We start from the raw sequence: 15035 nt of genomic DNA on the forward strand, positions 1-15035 counted from the left end.
TCTTTCTATTCTGTTGCCTTTGATTGATTCTTCACCTGCCACTGAGACAAAGTTATGAGCACGAATGACTGTATCATAGGATTGCAGGCCCTGCCACTAAGAGTAATTGATTACAACATCCATATCAATTTCTAAAGCACGTTTTCTGTCTCATTATTTCTGCTGCCATCCTTCTAAGCAGCTGAGCAAACAGTAACTATTATGTAATTCTGAAACTTGAGGTATCTGGAGTGGAAATTGGTTTAGTTCTTTCTGCTCCGTTCTGATCATATTTGCAATAAGAAGGGGGGAAGGGAAGCTATATAAGTTTCCTGTGTATATGAATCTTTGGAAGTCACTGGTCCTGAAACAAGTTTTTGTCAGCTGTGTTTTGCGATGGGAAAAATAGATTCTTAATGTTAAATTTGTAGTCTTAGCTAAAAGCAGCAGAAAACAAATCAGGCTAATTTTAGGGAAAAAGGGAAATGCATTAAAAGTTCCTGGGTATGGAGAGCACAAGGAGAGAAGGATATGTGTGCCCACCTGCTTGCAGTTGCTGGAGGTCCTGCCACGTTGCCATAGAGAGCTGGGAGTCAGTGTGGGAGCTGCAGTAAGAGGGAGAAGGAGGTGGGGGTCGAGAGGGTTGTTGGGATCGTCAGTACATAAACGGAACACATGCGTGAGGACAAGCTAGGCAATAGTGGAGCTGAGCTGGTGGGGAGCAGAGGAGGAGGAAGCAATGCACACGGATGGGGGTGGAGTCAGGGGTGTGCTTGGCAGTAGCCATCTTGGTGGATTCATAGACCCAACTGATGGCCATAGTTCTTCTGGATATAGAGATGAAGATGAAGAATTGAGGAAGGAATAGTCTCAGGAGTTAGTGGATAGAACAGACCCTAGTTCTTTATGTAGCGAACTCCTAAAGCAAAATCTGGCACAAGTGCACCAGAAATTGCCAGAGTATAGGGTGTCTGCCTGGGCTGCAGCAACGAAAAAGATTTGGAAAGTATGTTTTCCGCTTCTGGTTTTTTTGGTTTTGGTTTTGGATTTTTTGTCTTCCTAGGGCTGCACCCGTGGCATATGGAGGTTCCCAGGCTAGGGGTCTAATCAGAGCTGTAGCCGCCAGCCTATGCCAGAGTCACAGCAATGCAGGGCATCTGCGATCTACACCACAGCTCATGGCAATGCCGGATCCTAAACCCAGTGAACGAGGCCAGGGATCGAACCTACATGGATGTTAGTCGGGTTCATGAACCGCTGAGCCACAATAGGAACTCCCTTCAGCTTCTGTTTTAAGAGGTGGTCTCATCAAGACTCATGTAGTTTAACATTTTTAGGACATGGGAGCAGATGCTAGTTGCCCAAAAGGAGCTTAAACTCCTGGATTCATGAGATGGGAAATTTGCTCGGATAGTTCAGTTGTATAAGAATGTTTTGTTGAAAAAAATATGACCAAGCAGTGCAAGATTCCTATATCCTCCATCTGTATCTATCAATACCAGCAGGTACAAGTAGATTTCTGACATAAGTTCAGACCCTCATTACAGCAGGAGCAAGCAATTTGCAACCAGATTTTTTTCTACATGGTGAGTGGCCAAAGATTTTAACTATTATAGTCTCAGACCATGTTTGACTTTTAAGGCTGAAAGGAACAAATTTTATGGGCTAAGGATACAGATCGTTCCAATGATTTTGGTTAGAAATAAATGTGAAACTAAATACAAGAAATTACTAAAGAACAGGGTCAGAATTTAGCAAGATAATGGTGAAACTGTTCCTCTGTAGAATGTTTTTTAAGACAAAGATTAATGTTAATGGGATACTTATTAGATAAATAGGAAAAAAATTCCAGAAAAAAGAAGCCTAAAAAAGAAATTACGTCTGATTGCTAGAGCCATAGTTCACAGCAGCTCAGAGTCAACTGCCTGTTTCAAAAGTGTCAACATTCTAGTCTTCAAAAAATAAATCATCTAGATACTCATGTTGCAACAGAAGAAAGGGTGGGGGAAAAACTGTAATTGTAATGTATACATGTAAGGATAACCTGACCCCCTTGCTGTACAGTGGGAAAATAAAAAATAAATAAATAAATAAAATAAATCAAAAGCTATTTTCTTCTGTTGTATATATTTTGTGAAGAATTTATATTTTATATTGGCTTGTATTGGTTTACTGCAGAAAAAAATTTGCTGTGTATATTTCTCTTTGAAAAGAAGACAGTAGAATTTCTCCTTTGAAAGAGAGGTTGTAACAGATGTGCCAATGAAATACTTAACTCTAACATGATTATTATGAAGAGAATAGATGCATTTCCACTGTTAGTAGAAATAATACAATTTCTTTTTTTATTACTCGGTGAATTTTATTACCTTCATAGTTGTGCAACAGTCATCACAACCAAATTTTATAGCATTTCCATTCCAAACCCCCAGCACATCCCCCCACCCCCCCAACCTGTGTCATTTGGAAACTGCAAGTTTTTCAAAATCTGTGAGTCAGTATCTGTTCTGCAAAGAAGTTCAGTCTGTCCTTTTTTCAGATACCACATGTAAGTGATAGCATTTGATGTTGGTGTCTCACTGCCTGACTGACTTCACTTAGCATGATAATTTCTAGGTCCATCCATGTTGCCGCAAATGCCGTTATTTCTTTCCTTTTAACGGCTGAGTAATATTCCATTGTGTATATGTACCACATCTTCTTGATCCATTCCTCTGTCAATGGACATTTAGCTTGTTTCCATGTCTTGGCTATTGTATATGTGTCTTTTCGAGTCATGGTTTTCTCTGGATAGATGCCCAGGAGTAGGACTGCAAGATCAAATGGTAATTCTATTTTCAGTTTTCTGAGGAATCTCCATACTGTTTTCCACAGTGGCTGCACCAATTTACATTCCCACCAACAGTGTAATAGGGTTCCCTTTTCTCCACATCCTCTCTAGCATTTATTGTTTGTAGACTTTTTTTTTTTTTTTGGTCTTTTGTCCTTTTAGGGCTGAACCAGGAGAATATGGAGGTTCCCAGGCTGGGGTCTAATCGGAGCTACAGCTGCTGGCCTACGCCAGAGCCACAGCAATGCCAGATCCAAGCCTCATCTGTGACCTACACCACAGCTCACAGCAATGCCAGATCCTTAACCCAGTGGGCAAGGCCAGAGGTCGAATCCGCAACCTCATGATTCCTAGTCAGATTCATTTCCTCTGCACCACGACGGGAACTCCTGTTTGTAGACTTTTTGATGATGGCCATTCTGGCTGGTGTAAGGTAGTTTTGATTTGCATTTCTCTAATAATGAGTGATGTTGAACATCTTTTCATGTGCTTTTTGTCCATCAGTATGTCTTCTTTGGAGAATTGTCTGTTTAGAGGAGAATTGTCTGTTTAGATCTTCTGCTCGTTTGTTTTTTTGGTATCAAGCTGTAGAAGCTGTTTATAAATTTTGGAGATTAATCCTTTGCCAGTTGCTTCATTTGCAAATATTTTCTCACATTCTGTGTGTTGTCTTTTCATTTTGTTTAGGGATTCCTTTAATAAAATTTCATATTAACCTTTCATCATGATTTTTACCTATCACAAACGAAAATCTTGAAACATTGTATTTTCTGTCAAACTCATTGTAGCAGGTAACTTTCTGGAGTCGTTGAAACTAATGATTAAGAAATATCATTTGGTTTTATGTTCTGATTTAAAGTGTGCATAATGCTTTAGAAAATGAAAACACAAAACACCCAAACTTATGGATGCCATGAAACCAGCACTAAGAGGGAAGTTTATAGCTGTAAGTGCTTATACTAAAAAGAAGAAATAGGTGTTCCCTGGTGGCCTACAAGTTAAGAACTTGGTGTTGTCACTGCTGTGGTTTGGGTTTGATCCCTGGCCCAAGAACTTCCATATGCCATGGGCATGGCCAAAAAATAAAAAAAAGAAATATCTTAAATTAACAGCCTAATTTTACAACTTAAGGAATTAGAAAAAGATGAGCAAATTAAACCCAAAGATGGTAAAAGAAAAGAAGTAATAAAGATTAGAGCAGAGATAGAGAATAGAAAAACAATAGAGAAAATCAGTGAAACCAAAGGAGGTTCTTTGAAATGATGATTGAGGAAATAGACAAACTTTTAGCTACATTAATGAAGAAAAAATGAGAGAAAACTCATGTAACTAAAATCAGAAAAGAAGGGACACTAGGGATGATTTCACAGAAATAAAAAAAAAATTATAAAAGCATACTATGAACAAGTATACCAACAAACAAGGTAGCCTAGAGGAAATTGATAGATTCCTAGAAACACACAACTTAATGAAGACTGAATCACAAAGAAACAAAATCTGAACAGATCTGTAACTATTAAAGAGATTTAATCAGTGATTTAAAACTTCCCAAAAAAGAAAAGACTAATACTATATGGCTTTACTGGTAAATTCTATACAATATTTAAAGAATTAGCACCACTCCTCCTCAAACTCTTGCAAGAAACCTAAGAGTAGAGAACACACCCAAACTTATTCTATAAGGCCAGCATTACCTTAAAATCAAAGCCAGACAATATAAGAAAACTATAGACAATACTCCTCATGAATATTGATGCAAAAATTTTCAACAAAATACTAGGAAACAATTCAATAGCACATTCAAAAGATTATGCACCATGATTAAGTTGGATTTATTCCTGCAATGGAACACAATTCCTCCAATGATGGTTCAGCATGCTGAAATCAACCACATTCACACAAAGACAACAACAAAACCCCCGTGTTTATCTCAATGGATAGAGAAAAAGCATTTAACAAAATTCAACACCCTTTCATGATAAAAAAAAAAAAAAAAGACAAAACACTAAGAATAGTAGGAAACTTCAGCATAATAAAGGCCATTTATGAAAGGTGTGCAGCTAATATCATAAAGGCCTGCCTTGAAGATATTGCATGTTTGGCTCCAGATCACAGCAATAAAGCAAATTATTTAGATAAAGAGAATCTAATTTTTTTTTAGTCTAACTAATTTTTTGGTTTCCCAGTGCATATAAAAGTTATGTTTACACTATACTGTGTCTATTAAGTGTGCCTTAGGTCATGTACATACACTAATCAAGAATACTTTATTGCTAAAAAGTGCCAGCCATCATGTGAGTCTTCAGTGAAGCGTAATCTTTTTGCAATAGTAACATCAAAGATTATTGATCACAGATGGACCACCATAACAGATATAACAATAATAATAAATGTTTGAAATATTGTGAGAATTACCAAAATGTGACACAGACACATGAAGTGCAGAAATGCTCTTGGAAAAATAGTGTCAACAGACTTGCTCAATGCAGGGTTGGCACAAACCCTCAATTTATACATTAAAAAAATAAAAACAACAAAAAAACCTCAGTATTTGCCAAGTGCAAGAAAGTGTAGCAAAATAAAACGAGGAATGGTACTTGATGGTGAGAGACTTAAAACTTTTGCTCTAAGATCAGGAACAAGACAAAGATGCCTGCTTTCACTATTTCGTTTAACACAGTACTGGCTGTCTTAGCAGTGAGACTGGAAAAAGAAATAAAAGGCATCCAAATCAGAAAGTAAAAGTAAAATTACTTCTGTTCATAAGCGACATGGTCTTATTTGTAGGAAACCCTAAAGGTTTCCCATGCACAAAAAATGCTCTTAGAACTAATAAATGAATTAAGCAAAATAGCAGAATACAACATCAACACATAAAAATCAGTAGTATTTCTATACACTAAAAATGAACAATCTGAAAATGAAATTAATAAAACAGTTCCATTTACTATATCATCAATAAAATAAATTAACCATGGAGGTAAATAAAACTGAAAAACATGGTTGAAAGAAATAGAAGACACAAATAGTCTATAGCCCCTCCACCTTGAACGTGCCCAATCTCGGCTGATCTTGGAAGCTAAGCAGGGTCAGGCCTTAGATAGGAGAAAATACAAGAAAATGGAAGCAACAATAACAACAACAACAGCAAAAAAGACAAAAAAAAAAAAAAAAGAAAATGGAAAGACATTCTGTGTTCATAGATTGCAAAACTTAATATTATTAAGACATCAGTACTACCCAAGGCAGTCTGCATATTTAATGCAATCTCCATCAAAATTCCAACAGCAATTTGGGGGGGGCAGAAACAGAAAAATCCATTCTCAAATTCATATGGATTATTAAGGGACTCAGAATAGCTAAAAATAATCTTGAGAAAGAATATCAAAATTGGAGTCTCAATTTCTGATTTCAAAATTTTCTACAAGGCTGCAGGTATTAGCAGAAAGACAGACATACAGGCTAATGGAACAGAACAGAGAGCCCAGAAATAACTCTTGCATATATAGTTAAATGTTTTTTGACAAGGGTGCCAAGACTCTTCCATGTGGAAAGGACAGCCTTTCCACAAATAGTGTGGGAAAACTGGATATGCACATAAAAAAGAATGAAGTTGGAGTGCTGCCTTACAGCATATATATGTAAATTAACTCCAAATGGACAAAAGACCTAAACATAAGAACTTAAATTATAAAGCTCTTAGAAGAAAATATAAAAGGAATATTCATGATATTGAACCTGGCAATAACTTCACGGATATGACACCAAGAACACAGGCAACAGCAATAAAAATAGGTAAGTCAGACTACATTCAGATTTAAAGCTTCTGTGCCTCAATAGATACAATCAACAGTGTGAAAAGCCAGCCTGTGGGATGGGAGAAGATATTTGCAAATCATATATCTGATGTTGATTGAAAAAATGCACAACTTAGGAGTTCCTGCTGTGGCACAGTGGGTTTTAAGGATCCTGAGCTGCCACAGCTGTGATGTAGGTTGCAGCTGTGGTTGGGATTGATCCCTGGCCCTGGAATTTCCATGTGCCGTGGGTGCAGTCAAAAAAGAAAAAAAAAATGTACATCTTAAAAGTCAAAAATTATTACTTATTTTGTGGATGAAACTAAGGACTTAAGCCCAGGACACAGCATCTCAGATAAGTCTGAGAGATGGCTCTGAAGAGGCAAGAGGGGGAGCCAGGATGCATAGGAGTTTTGGGAATGAAGACCAGGTAGTTGGAACATCGGAATTCCTTGATTGACAGCCTAATATTCCTATAGTTTTTCTCTACGCTGCCATCACTTTCCCATTTGCACTAACTAGTGGGCCTATTTCCTTAATATTCTAGTTAATCTATAGCATTACTCATGTCTATACTCATATATTTTATTTCCAAGGGTCTTTCTTATTCCCTGATCATACAGAACGTTGTTCTTGTTTCATAAATGCCATGTTTTTTCTTACGTCATCTAGATACTGTTGGTAATAGCGATAGGGGGCCTATTAGGTGTCCAGGCTACCTGCTTTCATGATATCACGAACGTTTTCCTAGCGCAGTAGGGATTTTACATTTATCTTTATAATTTTTTGCTAAATATTAATTTCCCTCATGAATAGTGAAAGCCTCATAGAGATAGGGTTTTACTTTCACTTCTAATTTTATCTCCAGTGTCTAGCAGATCTGATTCAAAGGAGACCTTGAAATATACACTGCATATATGGACTTCGGTGTGGTTTTGGGAGCCAAGTCACACTGCCCTGTGACATCCTCCTGAGCTCTGAGCGTAGTGGTCTCCTATCATAGACCATCCTGGAACATGGACATAGTTCACTTATATGGGGTGCAGAGTCAGACCTGCCTACCTGATGGACAGGGAATCAGTGAAACAGGAATCAGCAGAACTCTGAGAGAAAACATCTCTGGGGTTCAGCTGAGCCCCACCATCTTTTTAATGTCTCTGACCATCCCTTTCCCTGATGTACAAAAGGACCACATGGTGGGGGCCCCATAGGTTTGCCTTGAGGATGAAATTTGACCCTCTATGTAAATCACGTCGTATCCACCCCTAAGACGTTAAGTATTTCTCTATTCCTTGCTACCATGACACTGATTATAACATTTAGATTGTCTATGTTGCTTTTATAAACTGGAATTCAATGAACATATTTTGAAGCACATACATGATTGATATTCTTAGGATGAATTTCTATAAGAGAAATCTTTATGTGAAAATGTAAACCCATTTATATTGCTGAGACATTTGCAAAACTGCCCTTTCAAAAGTTTGTACTTGTTTTCAATTTTATCAACCCTGTGATCATATATTTTCCCTACCCTATGGCCAGTGGTCAACATTCCCCCACCATGGCAGTGACCAGAGCCACAGGAGTGACAAAGGCAGATCCTTAACCCACTGAGCCACCAGGGAACTCCTGTGTATATATATATTTATTTTTGTATATTATGACTTTTGACAGCTTTAAAAACCTTCAGACTGCTTTCCCAGGGTTAAAGCCCAGCCAAGAGCATGCCTTTGATATGCTAACTAACCAGTGGAGGGCCCTGCCTCCTTTGTGTGGCCTGAGTACCTGAGGCAATATTCTTCTGCCTTAAGGATCCCAGAGCCAGGTACCAGACACCTTAAGAGCACCCCTGTAGCCCCAGCCCTGCTGAAACTATCCACACCAGCCAGTCTTCATCTGTGTACCCTGCCCTGCCTTGACCTTCCCAGGGAGACCTGGTCAAAACTGCAGATTTGTTTGTGGATTTTGTTTTGTTTTGTTTTGTTTCCCTTCTTTTGGGCCATATGGAAGTTCCCTGGGCCAGGGGTTGAATCCCAGCCAGAGCTGAGACCTAAGCCACAGCTGCACCTGGCTGGGAATGGAACCTACAGTGCTGATCCTGCTGGGCCACAGCGGGAACTCCTAAAGTTGTAGCCTTTATTTTCCTTTCATCTTTGCCAAGCTGATAGATTTTAATTTTTTGTTCTATTTCTTCTTCCAACATTCTCACTTTTGTTCCCAGTCTTCATTAGTCATATATTTGACATGTGCATTTCTTCTTTTCCAAATCATTTTCTAATAGTCTTTCATTATTTTCCAATTGAGGTGTAGGAATTTTAAAATATTGAATTTAAGAAAAAAGAAAAATCAGCCTCCTAACCCCAGGGAACAGGTAGGAAACTTGCAGCCGGACCTCAGTGTTGTTTCAGGCTGTCCTTTTGCTCACAGCTCGGCCATGTTATTCTCCCCTTTGAAATAACCCATCTCACAAAACACCAATATCAGACAGGGACACGCTGAGACCATGATGATGGGACACACAGCAAGACCATGGCATCATTTTGTTGACGCCCAGAGCAAGACAGGGCACTGTGCTACTCACAAAGCAGTGAGCATCTCCCTGTCCTGGGTCACATGCTGGCTGCGACTTTACCTATTGCTGTTCTATCCTGGCTCTAGCCTGTCCTCCTTATAAATAAGGTTGATAAGGACACCCAGTCATCTAATTGACTGTGCTTCCTGGCAATACTCAAATTAAGTCAATCCTTGCTTTCTTACTCGTCCCCCAAATTATCCAGCCAAAGCCCAATTCCTATAATAATAGATTCTTTCTAACTCCCTCATTCTAAGATGCCCTGTGGTTCCTCGTGGTGGGCACTCTCCCTGCTGCATCAACCAGTCAATACAGTGTGTTCAGCTAAGTGGGTTCCTGCTGGTCTTTGGGTGAAGAATATTGACACCTGCCCACCTTTGCCTGACACGTGTTTTTAGGTGTCCTTGAGTTTGACTATGGACATGGGTGTGCATGCTTGTGAGTTTGTGGTTGCCACAGAAAAGCTTTATTTTTTCATTAGGGTTTTTCGTCTTTGGGTCATGTAGAAAATTCTCTATCCTACAACTGTGAAAGTTTCATGTATCTTTTCCTCTAGATACAGATGATGAGGGGAGTGGGTCAAAGAGTGAAAGAGAGCAGAGAAACCTGAAATGGGGGGATGGACTGCGGAGGATCGAAAAGTAAGGAATTCTGTGGTGGTGGATTCAAAGGTTACATCTGCTGCTTTATCATTTCATAATTATGTAGGGCTTACAAGGTATTTTATATTCGGGGTATTCAACAAATGCTTTCTTGTGGGCTAAGCAAAGGCTCCTGTGCTTGCTTCTGTTACCAGATGAATGAAAAGGACACCACGCATCTCAAGGTAATATAGTCAAGAATTAGCCCCAATGATGGGTGTTTTGGAATACCGTTGACCATGAGATGGTAAATCATGTTTTGGATAACATCTGTACACTCTAGACCTTAAAATACATATTGACTCAATTTTCTTGGGCATGCTGTATTTTCAGGATATGTCTTAAGACCCACCATAGACAAATCCGTGGCTTCTATGTGAAGATGATTTTTTTTTTCTTTTCTGGCTGCCCCAAGGCATATGGAGTTCCCAGGCCAGGGGTCAGATGTGGGCCACAGCTGCAACCAACACCAGATCCTTTAACCCACCGTGCCGGCCAGGGATGGAACCTGTGTCCATGCGCTGCAGAGACACCGCCGATCCCATCATGTCACAGTGGGAACTCCTGAGGTTAATTTTATGAATCATACAGTATCTTCCTGAGGTTTGAGAATGAAAACTAAAACACCCTAGATATGCTCCATCAAATAGGGTAGCTGAGCCACATATGGCTATTTAAGTTAAAGTTGAAATTAAAATTCAACTGCTCAGTGCCGCTAGTCTAATTTTAAGAGCTCAGTAACCACAGGTAGTAGCACCTGCCATGAGGACAGTGCAGATATGGAATAATTTCTTCATCGCAGAACATTCTGTTGAACAGCACTATTATTGATGTTTGGGGCCTCACATAAGGTGCATTAGACCCACTGAAAACCAAAGAGCAGGAGTTCTCCTTGTGGCTTAGCAGGTGAACTTGACTGGTATCCAGGAGGTTTCGGGTTTAATCCCTGGCCTTGTTCAGGGTTAAGGATCTGACATTGCCGTGAGTTATGGTGTAGGTCGCAGACTTGGCTTGGATCACATGTTACTGTGGCTGTCAAGTAGGCTGGCAGGTGCAGCTCCAGTTCGACCCCTAACCTGGGAACTGCCTTATGCCGCACCAGTGGCCAGAAAGAAAGAAACAAAGAAACAAAGAAAAAACAAACCCACCAAAACCAAAGGGCAATATTGCTTCTCGCACAGATTATATCAGATGTCCTGGGTATGGATAAATATTAAGCTGGCATGAACAGAACCAAAATGGGTCATGAGTGAGTCTCTCTCCGGTCCCCTCAGGCACAAAGTGTTCCCAGTTCCAAAGGGAAACCCCTGTCCTCCAGCCCCCTTCCTAGACCAACACACTCTCTAGCATCAGATTTCTAGGGGCTGGTTCTCTGTTATAAGAGACAAGGGGGCGAGTGGAGGTTAAGGATCTGGCTTTGTGACTGTTGTGCCCAGGGTTGATCCCTGACCTAGGAACTTCTGCATGCTGTAGGTGTGGAGAAAGAAGAAAGAGAGAAAGAGGAAAGAAGGAAGGAAGGAAGGAAGAGAGGGAGGAAGAAACATCTGTGTTGATGTGGTGGAGATTTGGGTGCTCTTGTGTGCCCTGCATCCCCTCTGTCAGGGGTGTGGCCGTAGTGCCCACATTATCACTCCCTGTGCCTCCAGGGTCATCGGAGCTTTGGTGGCTCCCAGTGCTGCTGGCATCACTGCCTGGTGGACCAGATAGTGGGCTCTTCCCTCATGTCGTGAGTCCCCTGAGTCACAGGGGGATGGGAATGTGGGGATCTAGCTACCTCTGCCACGTCCTGTGTGGTCAGGTTCTCTGGCTCTGTTGCTCTGAGTGGGGGGTTGGGGGGCCGAAGTCAGGGGTGTCTCAGAGGCTGGTGGGCTGGGGTCCCAGGACCCACTTCTGTGGCTGCCTAGTGACCTGGGGCCCTGGGCACCCCTGCTGCTGGAAGGCTGGCTGGTTCCTGTGTCACCTCCCAGCTACTCCTGGGTGTTCTGGGGCTTCCAGCTCCGTGGCCACAGCTGGAGAACAGGGTTGCAGCCTCGGGCTCTGCTCCTCACTCAGTGCTGCCTCCTCTGCGTCACCCAGTCCACCCACCTTTTCCTGCATCCTGGTGCGCTGGGCAGGGCACCTTTGCTGCGTGGTGGGTGTTAAGTGGTTGGACACTGCAGCAAACAGACAGAAGCGCTTGCACCCCAACATCTGGCTGATGTGGCTGCCCCTGGGCACAGGCTTCTGTCTAGGATCTCCTGATTCTGCGCAGCTGGAGCTGAGGCTGAGCTGCAGCCTGTGGGGCCCTGGGCTGCCTACCTGACCCGTGACCCCAAACCCTGGGTCGCCCTGATGGCCAGAGGTGAGTTTGGGGTCCAGGACCACAGGTCCTGGAATTTCAAGATTGGAGGTGGAGGGAGCAGGCCTGGAGGATCCAGACAGCAGGGCCCTGCCTACCAGGAGGACAAAGGGGAAGAAGAGGCAGGACGCTGGGTCTTGAGCTCCAGGACTGGGGGGACAGGGAGGGCACCCTCCAGGTTTCAACAGCTGGGGGTGGGAGGCCTGGACAGCTGTGTGTCCCTGGGGACAGTGTTGGGATCATGGGTATTATAGGTCTGGGAGGAGGACGGTTGGGTTCGAGTCTCAGGGAAATGTGAGGGGCACCACTGGGCCCAGACGCAGGGAGGATCTCCTTGTCCCCACTGTGGTCTCCAGGCTCCACTCCACATCCTGTCCTCTTTTCTCCAGGAACCACCTCCGTGGCCACCAGGTGGGTGGCTGTTTTTCTGAAGCTCTGTGACCAGTCTTTGTGCCACAGTGCTCCCTGCTGTCTGAGCTCCCAATGAGCCAGAGTCCCAGTAGCCCAGGGCTGTGTGCTGAGGACAGGCTGTCCCTTAACTGTCCCTGTCCCCAGCATCATGTGTGGGGGATGCGGTGGGGAAGGGGGTGGGGTGTTTCACTGGAAGAGGGGGATTCCTTGAATCGCCTCCCCGCTCTCCTGTCTGCTCTGCCCTTCCTTCTGGGTGGGTCTGAGTTATAACAGTCCTGTAAGGACAGAAAAAGGCCTCACACTGAAGCAGCATTTACCAGCCCAGCCCAGAGCGAAGGCCTGTGTGATTATCATCCAGGGGAAAAGCAGAGCCTCTTCCCAGCGCCCAGGCCAGAAGCCCCTGTGCCGCTTCCCACACACACCCCGCCCTCCCTGCACACGTGTCCCCTGCACTGACCCTCCCCCGGCCCTGCCCTCTAGTCCTTCCATCCCCACTCCCGAGCTTCCATCCCCAACTGTCACCATTTCCTCTCTCTCCTCACTTTCCCAGGAGACTCCCCATCTTCTTAGCCCTTTCCCCTGGGGACCTCCTCCTGCTGCTCCTCCTCCTTCTCTGTCTCCTAGGGATGGAGAGTCCAGAGTTGACTCCCTGGAGGAAGAGCCTACATCACTGTCAGCAGCAACAAGAAAAAGTTATAGGGACTTCAGGTTCAAGGTCCCATCCCAGGAGACTGAGGGCACCCAGGGTGTTTGCAGAGTCCACCTGGACCTGGGAATCAGCTGTCAGGGCCTTGAGCTCTCATCCTCCCTGAGGCCAAATTCCTTGGTCCTTTAGGGGAAATGAAAACGTCTGTGTCAGGTTGCATTTGGGGAAATCAATTCAGACTCTGAACTTGACACTAGCTAGGGCGCCACCTGGTGTGCACAGCCCTGACCCGCTGCTGGGAGCCCAAGGAGACCCTGGGCAGGTGCCTGGTAAGGAGGTGAAAAGGGAGCTCAGGTCGCCTGTCATGAGCTCTGCGGCCACACGGGGGAGCCACAGCTCTACTTTCCTCTATTCAGCACAGCCTGGGGAAAGGATGCCCTGTGGTCTGAGTCAGAGAGATGCTGCCCTGGAGGCTGGGCAACAGTGGGGGATGAAGATGCCTTCTGAGTAGCTCTGGGAACAGGCCCTCGGGGCTGGGCAGCGATCAGGGGAGAGGAGAGCCCTGGAGCCCTGCCCTGTGCCTGAGGGTTCCGGCTTTTCACACTATTATTCCTCTCTTCATCCCTTGATGAACACACCCTGGAAAACTCAAATAAATGTTTCTTCCACTGCTTGTTTGCTTCTCATGGGTATTAAACCCTAGTGTAGTATATGTTCTCCTCTACTGCAGGAAGAATTTGTATAGGCCACTCAATACGTAAATTGGTGTCTTAAGTCTGAGAAGTTTTTCTCGAATTTTTAAAATAATTTTCTAGTCTGCATCATTTTGAAACCTGAATGATTAACTTCTGTAATCTCTTGATTGATAGACTAACAGTCTTATAGCTCTTTTCTCCTCCTTGCTATTACTCTTCCTTTTCTACTAATTGGGAGTATGTCTTGTATCTTCTAATTACTCTATTGAATGATTCATTTCTCTGATCACATATTTAATTTGTAAGAGGTTTTTTTTTTTGACCACACCCACAGCTTATGGAAGTTCATGGTCAAGGAGTTGAATCCCTGGGGCAGCTGTGACCTATTCCACAGCTGGGGTAGTAACACCAGACCTTTAACCTGCTGTGCCACAGCGGGAACTCCTCCAAGAGCTCGTTCTCATTCTAGGAGAGTATATAATTTTATAGAATTCTGGTTTTGTTTCATATGCTACATATTTTTCAGATATTACTGACACTAGAGGAAGGACACCTGTCAGGTCTCGTGATGATCTGCTTTCATGGTGTCGTGAGCTGACTCCTCACAGCACTTAGCTCAGTAGTGATTCACACTCATCCTTGTCACTGTGTCCACCTCCACACAGCACAGCCTGGCTCACATCAGCAGGGTCTTATTTTGCTCACATTGTATCACCCATGTCTCATCTCATTCAAGGCGGCCTCGAACCATAAGCCCCTTCACCTCTCTGAGTCTCCCTTCCTCTGTCTGCACAAAGGGACTACAGGTTCAGTGGCTCATGGCTTTGCCTGGAGGAATCCATTACACCCACTGTGTCAATCACGTGGCTCTAGGACCTGAGACGTGTCAAGTGTTCCTCTAGTCATGGTTCCAATCATTGCAGTGACCGTAGCACTGAGATGGTTTCCATTCTTTGTTTTATAAACCACAATTCAAGAAAGATCCTTACATATATATTTTTGAGAACAGATGTGCTTATCTTTTTAGGACAAAGTTGAAAGAGAAATTTCTGTGTCCAAATGTGAAGATATTGAAAGTGTTGATGCATCTGCAAAACTGAAATTGTGCACAAGTTTTCAAATG

The sequence above is a fragment of the Sus scrofa genome, chromosome 7 (assembly GCF_054392235.1).
Source record: "Sus scrofa isolate SSC_HxYL_T2T_F1_AM1 chromosome 7, Sscrofa_HxYL_maternal_Yorkshire_Landrace_v2.0, whole genome shotgun sequence".
NCBI lineage: Eukaryota > Metazoa > Chordata > Mammalia > Artiodactyla > Suidae > Sus > Sus scrofa.